The 16,977-nt window shown below is 37.4% G+C and overlaps 1 protein-coding gene across 9 annotated transcripts in view; it reads right to left on the reverse strand.

The window, feature by feature from the left end:
* The window catches only part of macf1a (microtubule actin crosslinking factor 1a), a 426,068-nt gene that overhangs the window by 303,581 nt on the left and 105,510 nt on the right, over positions 1 to 16,977 (reverse strand). The window lies entirely within an intron of this gene.

Consider the following 16,977-nt stretch of genomic DNA (forward strand, 5'->3'; position numbering starts at 1 on the left):
ATTACTGTGAAGTAGTTCTGAATATCTGTTTCAGGAGTCTTGAGTCAGGCATGCAGATGATGTGGTAGAATGATGATGCAGTAGAATGATGATGCAGATGATTGCCTAGAATCTTAATACTGGGGACCCTGGTCTGGGAGACGATAGTGACATTAGTTCACTTATCCAGTTCCTCTCCAGTGCTACACTACACCTACTGTACTAGTTCATATATCCCAAGTATACAAGGCGGCACAGATCACTGCTGGCTGGTCGTGAACTTAGTACAGGGTTTGAGATCTTGATCTTTGAATGCTTTTATCCTCAGGCAGTCTCAGGGGCAGTACTGGGGCACTGGCAGTAGTATTGAATTGTGTCATTAATGTCAGTCTTCATGGGGGTGAGGGAAGTAATGAAAGTGATATTTTTCCAAGGTATCACCATAGATCTTGATTGTTGGGGTTGGGGCAGTGTTGTGCAGTGGGAACAGTTTGGTAGATGTGTGTCTTAATGATGTTTAACACATTATCTATTCCTTGTATGCTGCAGTGATTCCTTAGAGCTCAGCATTCAACCATGCACTATCTAGATGATGGAGATTGGAGTGACCTTGATTGTGGAGCGGAAGCAGCAAAGACTAAATTGTTTTACATTTGTCCTGTAAATTAGCAAGGAGCTTGCAGGACACAAGGTGCAATACTGTAATAAGAAAAGGGCAACATGAGGGTTGGAGCAATGACAGCCTCGTCTGACTCTTATCTGTACCAGGATTAGGTTTGTGATGGGCCCATTCGTTAGATTCATGGCATCCAGGCCTTCAGATAACAAGCATAAAAAGGCGGCAAATTCCTGAAGGACACCTTTTGAAGAGAATTTTCCATAACCCCTCTCAGTTGACAGAGTTAAAGGCTCTGACAATGTTGAAAAAGGTCACGTACAGTGAATTTTTCTTGGAAGATCATGCCCATTAAATCTCTTCATGCAGAGAATCCACTTTATGACTCAGGGTGGAGCTCTTTAGCCACTGGAAGGTTGCATTGACTTTCTCTGACAGACATCCAGGAGACTTCTGTAATTAACACCAGATGTGTCTCTTTTCTTAAAGATAGTCACAATTGTGGAGATCCTGGTGTGCTTTTTACCTCCCAGATGAAGGTGATGAGTGTGAATTCATGCCCAGGTTATCCTCTGCTAAGTTTTAGAACTTCAGAGGTACCATCTACCCAGAGGCCTTGTTTAATCAGCTAGCACACGTTTCTTCAACTTCGTATAGGACTGGGTAACTAATGGGTCCGGACTAGATAGTGCATTCTCAGATAGAGTGAAGGACAAAGACCTAGTACAAGTTGAGTAGTCCTTCGACATGCTCCTTCCAGCTGGCATTGAAAAAAAAGACGTATTCTCTGGTGGGACTTAACTGCTACCCTCACCCCCAGAGTCTCTGGGGACCAATGAAAAAGGCTATTTTTCAAATGGGAATACAATCTCAAGTTTTTAGCAAATTCTGGAATTTGAAGTATAACCATGGGACAAAGTATAGAAAGTGTAAATCTACTTCCTAACAGTGTGGCACAGGATGTTGCAATTGTAGGTGTTGGGTTGGAAGACCCAGCTGGACTGCTGCACTTCCACATAATGCATGCCAATGTCTTTTTAAAAAGTGCCAGACAAAACCAAGAGTTTGCAATGCAAAGAAAAATGAAACCATCCAAAAGAATTCTATTTGAAAGAAAAACTGCAGATGCTAGAAATCAGAAACACAAAAGCCAGAAATGCTAACCAGGTCAGACAGCGTCTGCTTAGCAAGGAACTGTTTGCCTGGAAATACGCAGCAGCTCTATTACCAGAAATGTCAACTCTTTCACTCCTCACAGATGTTGCCTGACCTACCAAGTTTTTGCACTACTTGTAAAATAAAAAATAATTCTTGAAAAATTAAAGTGCAAATAAACAGTCAGCTTACAGCCAACCAACAGAATAGAAAAGTAATAGGCTGAAACACATTGGCCATGTAGAATTGCGAGCATTCAGCCACTCCCATCCACGACTTACATGGACATACTACACATCCAAGATGTGCTGAATGTCAGTTGGTGCATCAGTCATTTTGTTCCATTGCTCGAATCTGCATGGTGTCCAATAACAAGAGCCCTGCCTTGCTGAAATGCACCTTTACACTGGAGAATCCATCTCTGATCCCTCACCAGTCAGACCAGACCTGGGTGAGGGGAGAAGATAGTTGTGTTAAAATAAATGAAAAGAATAAATAATTTCAATGTGAATTTTTTCAAAATCTGATTAAAACAAGTGTTTTAGAATTGTCTCCAAAACTAAGAATTCTTCAGGTTTTGATAGGAGACAAAACTCACCCTCAGTTTATTTTTGTCAGAATGTCAGGGCTTTCCAGGAGGCAGGGCCTCAGCTTTACACTGCCCAAGGCCTACTTGCTGGCAAGGCCTTGCTACGGCTCATTGTTCTCTCAAGCGACCACAGGCAGGAGTGCCTTGGACATAATACAGTCTCTACTCTGTGATCTTAAAGAGACAATTGAACACTTATAATGTGTACTACTTTGTATAATTTTCTTGTCTTTTTAAATGTCTTTGTTTTCTTTGTGAGAGGTTACTACTTTCAAAGTGACAATTACTTCAGCCAGCTTCATCATTCATGATTAGGCACAGGAGGTGATATTGAACCCAAAGCCAGAGAAGCATTTCTCGAATGGCATAGGCAAGTATGCTCCTACACCAAGACCAATGGCATCAATCACTCCTAATTGATACAATTATAGACTAAGTAGCCTTGCATGATGAAATGTTACATTGATTTTTCTTTTTTTAAAAAAATGTATTATTTTTTTTGCTGGTGAATATAGTTGACCACAACGTTCTTCAGCGACTCATTTTTGTGATCGGTAAGAATGCAACCAGATAAAGTAATTACTACAATGTACAGTCAACTTTGAATATAATGAAAGGTTCAATTTTTAGAACACTTCTATTGTATACTGAGTGATATATTACCACCCGTACTGCTGATACATACCAACTTGTCTACTCAGAATCAGTTCTCCAGAGTAGTTGCATCCTGCCAAACCTTCAATCTGTGTGAATGCCAATCCTGGAACATCTGCACACAATGCAGAGCTCTTCAGAATTAACACGTTCTCAGTGTCGTTCCAAGCTCCTCATGTTTGTCAGTTTCTGTCAGGGCCCCTGGGGAACTAGGACAGAGGGAGGCCGGCAAATATGAATCTTGAAATGGGGAATAATCAAACAATCTGAATGTGCTCCAGGTTACAAAAGGAAGACCCAGGAGTGCAGTACGATGCTACAAAATCATGACATTTTAAAACCACAAAGATACAGGACAGTAGGACCATAATAACCTAGGTGCTATGCAAGGTTCAAGGATAAATTAGTGTGGCTCTATTCCAGCCCAGAGTGAGCAGACAGCAGCCAATGAGGGGATTGGGGTTAGGATGTTGCTGGGGTAGCCAAAGAAATGGCTGTGTTTGGCCTGCGCTCCTGCCTGGCCAAAGTTCTCGTCTGTTACCGTGCCAGAATCATACAGCAGGGAATCATACAGATGGCCTGTGACGACCATGAAACACACATTTACATCAATTCCATTTTATTCTTCCCACATTCCCATCAACTCTCACTAAAATTTTGCACAGTTCTAATGAAGGGTCCTCTCCTCACTAATGTTGCTTTAGCTGCGAGTGTTTTGAATTTCCAGCATCTGCAGTTTTGCTCCAATGACATCTTGAATTTCTTATCAAAATTCTTAAGTTCCATCTTATGTTATGTATACTCAGGTACTGAATGCTGCTATGTCATGCAGCTAATTAGAAACAAAACATCTATTTATTCTGCCATAGCACACAGACAATGATTCAAACAGAACAATTCTATGATAAAACACTAGATGAAATAATGTGCAATATTTTAAAATGCACATAATAAACAATTACGAAATTATATTGATGTACAAATCAGTTTTGGGGCATGGTTAATGGGTGTTGAAAATTGGAAGTCGGGCCTCTAAAAGAATCACGCTTCATGAAAAAGAACTGCTTGTATTGTGACAGCAAGGTGCTTTCTTCTTGGATGGACAACAGGACAAGTGGCCTCACTAAAAAAAAAGCCCCAATACAAAAAGAACCATCATAGATTTTGTGGGTATGCCTTTAACTGTGACATAAGCACACATATCAGATGTTCTTGAGTACATGCTGATGAACGTGGCACCATGCCATGGATACCACTCAAGCTGACTGCCAAACTCCATCTTACAACAAAAGCTGGTGACTGGCATTTTAGATCTGGGTCCTTGTGGAACTCAATGAAGAATTTTGTTAGGTAAACACAAGTGAAGCACTTTTTATTACATTTAAATATCATATAATTAAAAGATATTACTTATCTCTTCACCCCCTTGGAGGTCATAAAAGCTACACTATCTGATACCACATGGTAATTTAGATGGAACTTACAAATAACGATGCAAGATAAATAGGAGCCCAGGTAGAAAATTAAGTGCAGATAATAATTCTATAACCAATGGAAAGGGAATCAATAGAGCAAGTCAGAAATTCTGCAAAACATGATGACAGGCAAAGGAATATATAATAGATACAAAGTAAAGAAAATTAGGATGAGAGTATTTCAAAAGGAAATATTGTTATACAAAGGAGATTCAGGTTCATGGCCAATATAAATCAGTCTTTACATAGCCACAATTCAAGAAACAACTGAATGAATTTAAAATTTCTTCAATTTTAACTTGGACAGTAACTTGCAGCCATGTCCCATTTATGACAAACAAAAGTCAGAGTCTAGAACTAAATATACTCAGCAGCAAGATCTACAGAAGAAATATGGTAAATGGGAGAAGTGTTGAAGACAACATTGATGAATACTGATTTTAAATTCTGTACTGCATTTAAAATCGATTGTATAATAAGCAAACAAGCATTGGAGATTTTAGTAGAATTAAAGATGGTCATAGAAACATCCTAGTAGAAATAGTTATGCTGCAGGATGCATTAGGAAAAGCCTGAAGGTTGAGCGTTATTAATGGTTTTTTTTTAAAAAAAACAAGGTTCAGCATTAGCAGAAGAGGTTAAATTAGAATCTTGTTTAGTTATTGACTTGTGCTCAGAATAGCCTTCTGCAACAACACTTCCTTGAGCCAACAAGAGAGCAAGTCATTCTAGATTGTTCATTAAATGAACCAGATTTAGCTCGACCCTAAACACCATGTTGATATCTACTAGCAATTATAATACAACCAAGTTCAATGTTGCATTTGAAGGGAAGAAACAAGGCTCTATAATGGGACTTATTTTTCCAGTTTATGATCGCTACTGCTAATGCACAAATTCAACAAGATCAGTGACAGGTATTCAAAAAAAAACTTAAATTGATGCAGAAGCAGTAGACACCCTGAAGTGACAAGAGCTCGACTTGGAAAGAAAACAGAATAACTATGGACCACTAAAGAAATAAAGGACCACTAAAGAAATAAAGGACCACTAAGCCAGCAGAAAATGCATACTGAAAGGAAGAGTCTCTCTAGATTCCTACAAAAGGGAGAGGAGGCAAAAATGGAACTGGCTAATAAAATGAATGATAGGAGTTACAATCTGAATATGAAAAATTGCAAGAAAAATTTAAAAATGCGATATCAGAGAAAAATATGGTTAAGAACACCAGAGGTACATTAAAAACTGGTAATGGTGTTATTGCAAATGAGAGTAAGGAATGGCAACTCAAATGAACTAAATCTTATTGAAATGAAGGTGCTCTCTCACAGAAATGCACATCATTATAGGACTCCAAATCCTTCAGCCAATCCAAAAGAAAAAGGGATGTTAGCATAACTAATGCAGCCAGAAACTTTGTTTATATAATTGAAAATACCACTTCAAGGTAAAAACACTTTCAGCACATTTGCACAAGGGAAACCACATCTAGTTCTGAGTGCTGCCAAAGGCCAAAAAGAGGACACTTCATTTGGCCCAATACAATTATCCACTGGATTTGGTGATTACTGAAAGCAAGTGGTGAAAAATATAACCAAGCTAGTCGAAATGGCAAGTCCCATCATTAGTTTATTGTTCTTTGAGTTACAACAGCATTCAATACAATTTTAATATTTTGAGTCAGTCCTAAAGTTTATGATTACACTATGGTGTATCAGTTTAGTTAATATTTTTATATTATGTATGGGCACAAATACAGAGAGGAAACCAAGGGTTCAGGCTTTAATTTCAACATATTCACCAAAAAAATTGTAAACATTAAAATTTTCCCAAATGCAATACCAAAGATGTATACGTATACTCTCAAACATCTGCTTGTGCCCTCGGCGTCTCATGACATTTTGTTACAATAAGATTACACTTAAGAATTTATACAAGAATCCACATTGACAAATTGCTTTGAAGTTCAAAAAATATTTTGTACCCAGTTATGGCATCAACTAGAAATCCCCAACAGGAACTGTAAAAAATCTATTTTCTATCTTCTACCAGTCCTGCTCCACAACTACATACAAGGTTCAAACATTTTTTTTTCCTTTCATAGATCCTTGACCATGCTCAATGCCTTTCAGAAGCCAGGCTCCAAGTAAAAATTCACTGAAAGACTAGTTGTGGCACCAACTGAATTTTGCTGACTTTTAGCAACATGCTCTGCCAGTATATTTCCATGTATTCAATGAGATTTTTATTGGTTCATAATTAGACCACACAGTACAATCAAATCATATTATACATTAACCACTTCTTTCCAGTAATTTGTTTAACATTTGATTGTATTATTGTTGAACCCGAGAATAAAAAATTATTGTACAAAAGAAAAATGGTTTACAACAATATCTTACACAATTCCCTCTCTATTGAAGTGGTAAGAAATAAAATATGCCTTCAAAATGTCAAGACATCCCAAAGGGCATCATGTCACTGGTGCAAGGAATTGCAATGCCAAATTTGTACAGGTGGGGCTTCAGTTCAGCATAAAAGATAGCATTATCTAATATTGAGAAAGTCTGCATGTCAAGCTCAAGAGCCAGAATGAAACTTAAACCCAAGGAATTCTGACTGGGAGGTGAGCTTGCTATGAGCCAAGGCTGACAACTTAACATGGGAAATAAAGAGCATATCAGAAGCAGGAAATACAGATGTGTGGCACAGCAAGTCACTGCTTTTTGTTTTGCAGTTTACACTATGTACAATGTACGTAGTGTGGAATTGAAAATGCAAATCTAAATGAGCGGATCACTCAAGTATTGCCACATCTGCATGCCAAACAGTTGACTTAATTCAAAGATTTCCACATCCCATGCACTAGGAAGTATCCTTCGAGGTGCCCCTGATTATCCGCTGTAACCCTGCCAGAGGTTAAAAGAAATACCCAGCTGCATTTTTTTTTTATTTAGCTTCCCACCAATTTTGCGTTAGAGAATGATGTTAATTTGGAAATCCCCAGTAATCACAGCCTACTCCATGCCATTCAGAGAGCAAGAACAAGGACACACTCAGCAGAAAAGATGGATTTTCTGTAAATCCATGAACAAGCTCAGAAGAAATTGACAATAGTACCCAACAGTGTCATTTTTCACATGCTGATGCATTTAATATCATTTTTCACCCACCCTAACTGTACTAGTCTCAATACAACCCTACGATCTTTTCTGTCACAATACACATAGACCTGTACTCCAGTAAGACATATTTGAACTTTAAGAAACTACAGAAAGCCTTGTCACTTACTTATCCAAGGACTTCATGCATTGACCTATTTGCAATTCAACTCATGTCATTTATTAATATTCCAAATTGACTTCAGGCTGGGTACATTACAGGCAACATCCAACTCAAACTTTTCAAAATGCAACAAAACAATGGAGATGTGCCACAGAGCTTTGTCATACAGTGGGAAATCAAATGAAGGTGATGGCCTCGTTATGTAAGACACACCTTTTATTTTAAGCAGAGTATGAACTGCTATTGAAATATTAACATCATAGTTCTTTCCCATCATGCATGATAGCTCTGTGCACAATAGGAACAAAGGAGGTCTCAGGCTTTTGCTGTAGATAGTGGAGCTATTGAATATAGTGTGGTGGAACACAGAATATTGGCAACTCCAAATCTTCAAAGTTTGATTATATAGGATCACAAAGACCATAGATTCATTTGCAAAACTTACCAGGCACTAGTGATGATCAAGATTTACATTAGGGTGGTTATATTAGTGAGATGAGATAATTCCAGTTCATTTCACGGGAAGTTATCTATTTCTTAAACTACTCAAAGAATTCCTAGTCTGACAAATCATCTGTCTACATTTGAGGAAAAAACAGAAGCAACTGAATTTCATAAAGTAAATTACTTTTACAAAATAAAAACAAGAAAACGCACCTATGTCTATAGCATAGAAAAGGCACCATTAAGGTTTTATCCACTGCAATTACCCAAAGGATTTGGGAACGATGGCTAACCATAGTGTTTTGTCCACGTAAGCAAGTCACAAAGAATTGTGGAGCACAGAAGGAGACAATATACAAGAGACAAAAAAATATCAGATACTGGAATGTAATTAGTGATAAGAGCAGTTCTCACATTTGGTGATCAGTAATGACCCTTTATCAGCGATGCACAACTTCCAGCAAGACGTTTGTTTGGCCTGCCTCAGTGTCCAGAGAACAGCCAGCACGCACTTCTTCCCTGTAACAAGATGACTTCCAAACCAAGTTTTCAATTAGCAAGAGCCTGTACAAATGGCAAGCCCTGCCACCAGAAATGCTTTGGTAGCTGGTCAAGCCACACTCCATGGCTCACCAGCTGTCAAAACTGCCAAAAGGATTTTGAAACAGAGTCTCTGACATTCATACACTAAGACATTCAAAACTTAAAAATTAATCCTACTTTTAAAATAATATCCAGACACTAGAAAACTAGAAATAGTTAAATACATTTCAATTAACTTAAGATACACTCAAATTTATTCAATTAATCCTAAATATGCAAGTTATCTGAAACTTCCCTTTCTCACTTAAAAGGTGTTCTTTTTCCACCAAAACAAATGGAGAGGAAACTGCAATTAGTTCAACCTTGAGACCCAACAGAACCATGCAGACCTCTCATGTTTTGTGTTCCTATATTGGGAATCTATAATTTTCAAATTGTGAATTCAGCTGTTCACCACCACCATCCAAGAAACCTCCAAAAAAAAAGTGCCCCACTGCCCTCTCTCAAGAATGATCTAAATATTTAGAAAAGCTCAAAGTAGAATAGTTCCAAACTTTAGATCAAGAATGTCCAAACTTTGGATCATAGTCCACATCCAGTCCCTGTGAACCTCATGGAAAACAACTGCTCTTCACTTATTTGTTGCTTTATCCCATTTTCATTTCTTGAAGGGGCAGAAGAGAGGAGAAAAGACTTTAGACAGACTATTCTTGGCACATGTTCCATCAAGAAAAGGCTCTCAAAAGGTGTACTGAGCAATAAAGTTAATATGGACAAGTCACACAAATTATTTCTGTGACAGAGAAGACTGATGGGAGATATGATCCAGATCTTAAAAATAACTCAAAAACATGGATGTGGAATGAAAAAGCACAAGGTGGGAGGACATGCAAAATTTGCACGCTCCAAGCAATTATTTTGATTTTAAAGGTGATTGAATACATTGAACAAACAAAGGAGAAAGGATCTAGGTGAGGTGGTAACTTGCTTTAAAAGAATACCTGGATCAAAATACATTCCGATTAATCTTCTAGGCATGGTCCAGACAAATAATGAGGCAAACAAACTATTAAGAACTAGACAAGAGTGAGATCGTACAACTACTTTGTACCATGCCAATATTCCAGAATAAATCATGACAATATTGTTACTGATTTTATTACACCTGATTTAGCATGAGTTTGCATTGGCTCAATTCATTCTCCTCAGTGCTCTATGGTCTACTAATTAACAGAATGTTGGTGCATTCGTGCCTTTGGCAGCTGTCTGGAATTAAATAAATAGTAATTTCCTTAACCCATTCAGTTGTACCTCAAATAAGCAAACTATAATGCTCAATTTTAAAAACAGTTCAAGTATTTTCAAATAAAATGGATAATTAACATATTTTATGACAAAGTACAAGGAAAGCAATAATTAAAATATTTTTATTGCATCTTTTGTGATCTCATGTTCCTCCAAAAGAACTTTGAAGAACTCCCAAGTATCATTGCTATTATATAGTGCCAGAAATGGGGCAATCAAATTGCACACAGCAAGGTCCCACAAACAGCAAGATGTCTAGATAACATGTTTTAGTGAGATTGGTTGAGGAATATTGGCTATGACACAAGAACTGCTTAACTCTCAGTTGTATATGGGGATTTTACTATATCCTCAAAGTCTTGTATCTCAATTGAAACAATACTCCACTAAAAATGAAGCATTCCTTCAATAAAGTATTCAGCCAACCACCTAGATTTCATGCTTAAACCTCAGAACCGATGACCTTCCAACGCAAAAGAGAATTGTGAAATTTTAGGTCACTTTAATTTTCAGTTAACTGTACTTCCATGTTTGGTAGAGGAATACAATTTTAGTTCAAATATTACTCCCGATAAAATTGAATCTGTGCTTTATAAACTTCTCAACACCAGTCCATTAACAATTAATAAAGTAAACCATAACCAGTGAAATAAAATTCACCAAACAAACCCCAGCAGGATTTTTTCCACAAGGTTATATGGTGATAGAAGGGAATTTCTGGCTAATCCCCACTAGTTCTCCAGCTACCTCACCAGAGAGCACTGATCAACATCTTGTGCTACATTATCTGCACTTCCCAAAAATACTCAAGGCGTATTTACTGACTGCACTCCAGTTCACTTTTGGCAACTGAGCAACTTTTATGACTTTCACAAACAGAACTAAAGGGGAAGCTCCCTCCTCATACATTTGGATTGATGATCCCACCTTTATCAAGCTCCCAAACTGCTGTTAAGTAACCCAAAATATTGTTTTTACAGAATACTTACATGAAGCTTATACAGTATTTACAGACACATTAACAATCTAACACTTAGAGTTTCTTTACAATGACAAAACGAAATCATGCACAAGTTGAACATGGTTGTCAAATACAAATACTGCATCCCTATTAAACATTGCTATTGAACAAAACCATTAAATATCATTTTTACTGTACTGAATGAAAAATTGTTAGAGTTCAAGTGCTTTGATATGCCAAAATCATTGCATATTAAACCAAAGTTAAACTCCACAGTATTTCACTTTCCCGGTGACCAAGTGATACCACCCAACCCATGTACCAACAGCAATGCAAAAATACAAATTACAGCTGATGCAGGTAGTGCACGATCATGGATAGCAAAAAACAAAGAATTGACATCTAATGGAAGGCATTTAGCAGGGAGGGAAGAAAATTCAAATGTTAAGAATGAGATGGGAAGTTTGTCCTGCTGAAATAAGAATTGTGTTTAGTACATGAGAAATATTCTTTTTAGTCCCGTATATTGTGCTGAGCAGTGGTCATGGAAACTGCCTCAAGGTTTTTAATATGAATTGGATATTCCTGGAAGTAAACCAGCTGAAAATTATATGATAGTCATGGTTCTAAGATCAAATTGGCTGCATAGGCATATAAAAACTGAACTGATCTCCAATATTTAATTATACCCTTGAATATGAATGCTTAATGGAATACTTGTACACAATGCAACATCAATTGCCATTCATCTCTACAAGCACAAGATACTGGACATAGTAAATAACAAACAAATCTTTAAAACAAAAACAAATGAACTGAACACAAAAAAAATGCATATTGCAAATTCTCTTGAAAATTCTCTCCTGCAAGGACAGCAGTGATGCAGCAGTTAATGCTGCTGCATCATAACCCCAGGGACCTGTGGTTGGATCCAACCTTGTGCAGAATTTGCATCATCTTTCTGTGACAATGTGGATTTCCTCTGGATACTCCAGTTCCCTCCCACATCCTAAAGGTACAATGATAGGCTAATTGGCTACTGTGAATTACTGCGATTTGTACATTAATGGTGAAAAGAATGAAGGGGGAGTTGAGGAACATGAGAGAGAAGCAGTTGCAGGAAAATAAGAAGAATGGGACCAAACCAGATCGTTCTCCTGGGACTCAACATGGACCTGATGATGATCTGAGTGATCTCCTTTTGCGTCCACAAAGAAATTCTGCCTGTACCCCTTGGCTTCAGGGAAAGAACAAAACAAAATGCTGGAAAACACTCAGCAGGTCAAGCATCAGTAGAAAGAGAAAGCTAACATATGACAGAGGACTTTAACCTGATAAGTAGGAAAGAGAGAAAAACAAGTTGATTTTAAATTGCAGAAAAGGTGAGGATGTTTTTCCATTGTTCCTGTGCATACATGTATGTTTGCATATGACAATGAAGACTTTTTTTGGACTTTGGAAGGTACGGATAGGACAAAAAGGGAGTATCTGTCAGGGTGGAGCCAGGGTAGCTCTAGGTAGTTGTAGGGATCATCCAATTGATGGGTGAAAATACAATCAAAAGAGCATTAAAAAAAGTACAATTCAGGGCTGTAGGACATGTCCAGCAAGTCCAGCTGTGCAGTTGGAGTGAGGGGGAAAAAATTGGACCTATACTGCAGATGGATAAGTGATACCAAGATAAAATAAGTTACCTGAAGTTTTAGAATTCAGAGTCTGGAGGCTGCAATGTGCCCAGATGGAATATGAAGTGCCATTACTCAGGCTTCATTACAACACTGCATGGGGCCACAGACAGTTAGGTCAGATTGAGAGTGGATGGATAATTAAAGTGGCAGGCAACAGGGAGCTCAGAATTGCCCCTGCAGAGTGCCTGTGGCCTCTACCTACACTGTTATAAGCAACACCTCATTAGATCAGTTTCTAAAGTGGCACAGGGTGGGGAGGTTTGCAACTAGGAAAATACCTCCAGCCCATTCATCAAGACAAAAGGATACACAAATGCTGCTCATAGTCTAATGCCATTGCTTAGATCCTCAGCAGATAGAAAGGCTTCATAAAATTCAGGAGTTAAAGAATGAAAAATTTAAAATTGGAAATAATATCCTATCATCCTTTATTTCAATACCTGAAATAAAGGAAGAGGGGATAGAGGGATTTTCCAATTTACACCAGCTGTTTGGTACCTTGAGGGGACCCCCAAATACTATGCCATTTCTAGGCATGCTGCTGATGCTGTTATTGCGAGTTCCCACAGGGAATGGAGAGAAAACTCTGACTGGCAAGGATCACTCTTCCATTTGGCCCCTATATGAATGATATTAATTTGTTTTATTTGCCACTTGACTTTCTGATCATTTCAAAAAAAGACGATCTTTTAGCCACTGAAAATTCAGAACTTGCTAAATTTCTGTCTTGTCTGATATACAGTGCACATCACACATTTCTCCACCAGTGAACTCCACTTTCAAATGTCTGGTAATTGACATGTGGTGTATACAGGGAAAAGTCCTGGGAAATTTCTGGTCTGTTTATTTTAAATGAAGAGGAGGATCTCTAAAGTAAATACACTATATGGCCCTTAGGACCTGCAAGCTTTATAGGTTAAATAGCTTTTTTAAAAAAAAAGCTTCAGTAATCTGTTCCCAAACTCATGTATGTTTAACATGTATGTTTAAGTGGACAATAATGAGATTTTGGCAGAGGTGGAGGTGGGAAGAGAGGTAGGATAACATGCTGAATATTAAGCACAGAAATTCTGTAACTTGGTTTGTCTTGTTTTTAAAAAAAAGTTCATACAACTGAGTGACCAACAAATGTGGGTACAGGATAATAGGAAGAAATTTTGTATAATAACCAAAATGTCATGTAATTCATAAAGCAGTAAATGCATTAACATCAATGATGGGATGCTGCGTGGATACAAATCCAACCTAATTTTGAGTGTCAAAGAATGATGAAAGCTGAAAAGACAAAAATCACAAGTTAAAATAAGGAAACATCATTGGCTTGCTGTTGGTTGCAAAATGAACAGAAGCTAAGTTCTTAATAAATCTTAGCATTGCCTTCAATAAGACGAGTAAAGATACAAGAACCTGGTTAACAAGATGGTAAAGAAACATCTTTCACACAAGTGATCATTAGTCATGATTTAGATTGTTAACCTGGTCCTTCACTTGAAAATTTTGTGCACAACTGGTTTAAGGGGGTCAAAAGCAATAATCCATGCTGTATCTCTTCATAAACCCTCCTGAAGTAACAGATAGTTTACTGCAATAATCTTAGGTAGCCATGTCTTTTTCCAGGCCACATTAACTATTTCTTTTTAATATAATAAAGTTTCCACTACTCCTCATTCAGCACAAACCATTCCATGGAAAATGTGTTTATATCTAGCATTTATAAAGTACAAGGTAATTGCAGAGTACTTTAGAAGATTAAGATTTAGATCTAGAAAGAAACAGCTTGCTTAAAAGAAATGACAGACAAGCCCATATTTGCCTGAAGTATCCTCCTGTCGTCAGGAGGAAGAGTTACCGCAGATCAGATTTGAGCTGTGGACTGGAAAGCTCATTCACTGCAGTGGCAATGAGCATTTATCCCACATTTATTCAGGATGCTAAAATAGATCAGAAAGCCATACTAATTACAGATTGCAAAAAAAAACCACATTCCTGACCTCAAATCTGACCCTTTGTCAAATCATTCCAAAAGCACATGGCCATTGTCCAACAATACTAAACAATAATAAAGATTTCATTATTAAGTCCACGTTTCTGCAAAGCTCTTTTGCTCTTTGCTTTCCATGAGCAGAAGTCTCAAAGGGGGAGGCTTTTGAAGTCTTAAACCCTAAAAGTAGCTTGAGATTTATTTGTTAAGAGAAGATCCAAATCACACACTTTTAATAACAGTGAAACCAGAATATGAAGCTGCATAAGCTTCTCTTGCAATTCTTAGACCACAGACAAAAAACCATTCTACTGTACCTCAAAAATGTAACTTGTGTTTGAGTTTATAAACAAATGGTCTCTTCAGTACAACTTGCTGCTATAAAACATGGCCACAACTCAAATCTACTGTACATGTGCTGCAGTAAACAAGCCAAAACTGGTCTCCAATCCCATTGCCAAAACATTGAAGTGAGATTAAGGTATGGAATGCCTTTCTATTAGAAAATAATACTTGGCAATTAGTGTGCACAAAATCCAACAATTGTTGGTAGAAATATGCAGCCAAAAGGTTAACAACTAATCAATACTGGGTTAACAACAATAAAAGCACAAATCAAAATGCAGTTAAAAGGAACCATACAAGAGCTCTAGTGAATAATTAAGTAACCTGATACAGGTTTTCAATCTTGCATTTATCATAAATTATTTTTTTTTTAAAAAGTTATTTATGAGCAATTTCAATCAGTGTGACACAAACTAGCAAAAGATCCCATCACAATGAACTAGCTCTGATTCACAATGGAATGACATGAGAATTTGCAAATCTTGGTGGCACAGGCTATTTATTTAATCAGGAGAGCAAGTTTTAATCAGACTGAAAAACACAAAATGCTTCAATATGCACGTTGAATTTCTTGATTAATCAGGAATAGCAATTGAAACTACAGTTCAGTTTTGATATTTGTGAATTGCAAAGGTTAGAAGTATTTTTTAAACCATTTAATGGAGGTCTGGCAAAGTTAAATTCGGCAAACCAAAGTAAGGCAAACCAAAAAAGATGACTAATTTGGATTACTAGCTGAGGGATGAAAAGTGCTGGTATAATCATTAATACTTTGCTTCAGACAACATGGCAAAAGCTTAACATTTGCACAGCATAAACTCATACTTCTACAGCTTCAAATCATCTTCTATGAAGAATTTATCACCCTCAAAATCCTGTTCATCTGATGCCATAACAAATTCCCAACTTGTAATTGTACCAGCTTGCTCATCTGGTGCTACAAAATATTCCAAGCTTACAATTGTACTAATGTCAGTACCATTCCAAATTCAACCTGCAAACATTCGTGAAGAGTGAATACATAATCATGTTCAAAGTCTATCACGGTATCTATTAATGTACACCAACATGGCAATTACATACTTGCAGCATATAGAGTGGACTCCAGTGAAGTGAGTTTTACAATTAAATTTAAGTCTTAGACTGTTCAACAGTAGCTATAAACAGGAAAAACTAGTTTGCAAGATTCCAGTCTCATTACTGATCCGTCACATCTGGCACATTACACTGCAGTGTATGCTCCATTGGATTGATTGTCTGACAACAGTCAGCAATCTCATTCATTCTAATAGTATTGTCAAAGTTCACACTGAGGTCTAAGGTACTGTGCAAGGTCAATGCAGCTTTTCCTCCCCAACACATTCTCACTGCATTTAAACAACCAAGGACAGAAGATTTTCAGGTTTTGGTCTCTGGTCATAGATTGTAGATTTGATGTCCCACTGATTAAAAGTAGAAAATTCATTGATTAAAATATTGTACACTGCAACACTAAAATGGCTTTGATTTATAATAACTAATCCAGTGTCCTGCTGACTACATATGCTGCTGGTAAAAGCTATTCAGTACATGCCAAGCACTACTGGGAAGGCAAAAATTACAGGTTTAGAAGGAGGATATTTATTGTATGCACAAACATCAGCACATCTAGTAAAAAAAAGGCTTCATCACCACTAGTTCAATTTCTGTCCAACAGTACTAAGCAGCTCAGCTCAGACGAGCTCCACCCCTGCACTTGGTGCTCCACCCCATTCTGGGTTTCTGTGTTGCATTGCACAAATTTAGGGTCATCAAAACCCTGAGCACACCTCCGTTAGATCCAGATAGAGCGCCTCAGGGCCAAAATTTTTAAAACTTTACTTACCATCTGTCTATAACTCACTAATTTTCTCAATACAAGTTTGTAGAAATAGGATTAGGTATGCAGAAGTAAGTTATGGCTAGAGCTTCAAAGGAA

Source organism: Pristis pectinata, chromosome 22, assembly GCF_009764475.1.
Source record: "Pristis pectinata isolate sPriPec2 chromosome 22, sPriPec2.1.pri, whole genome shotgun sequence".
NCBI lineage: Eukaryota > Metazoa > Chordata > Chondrichthyes > Rhinopristiformes > Pristidae > Pristis > Pristis pectinata.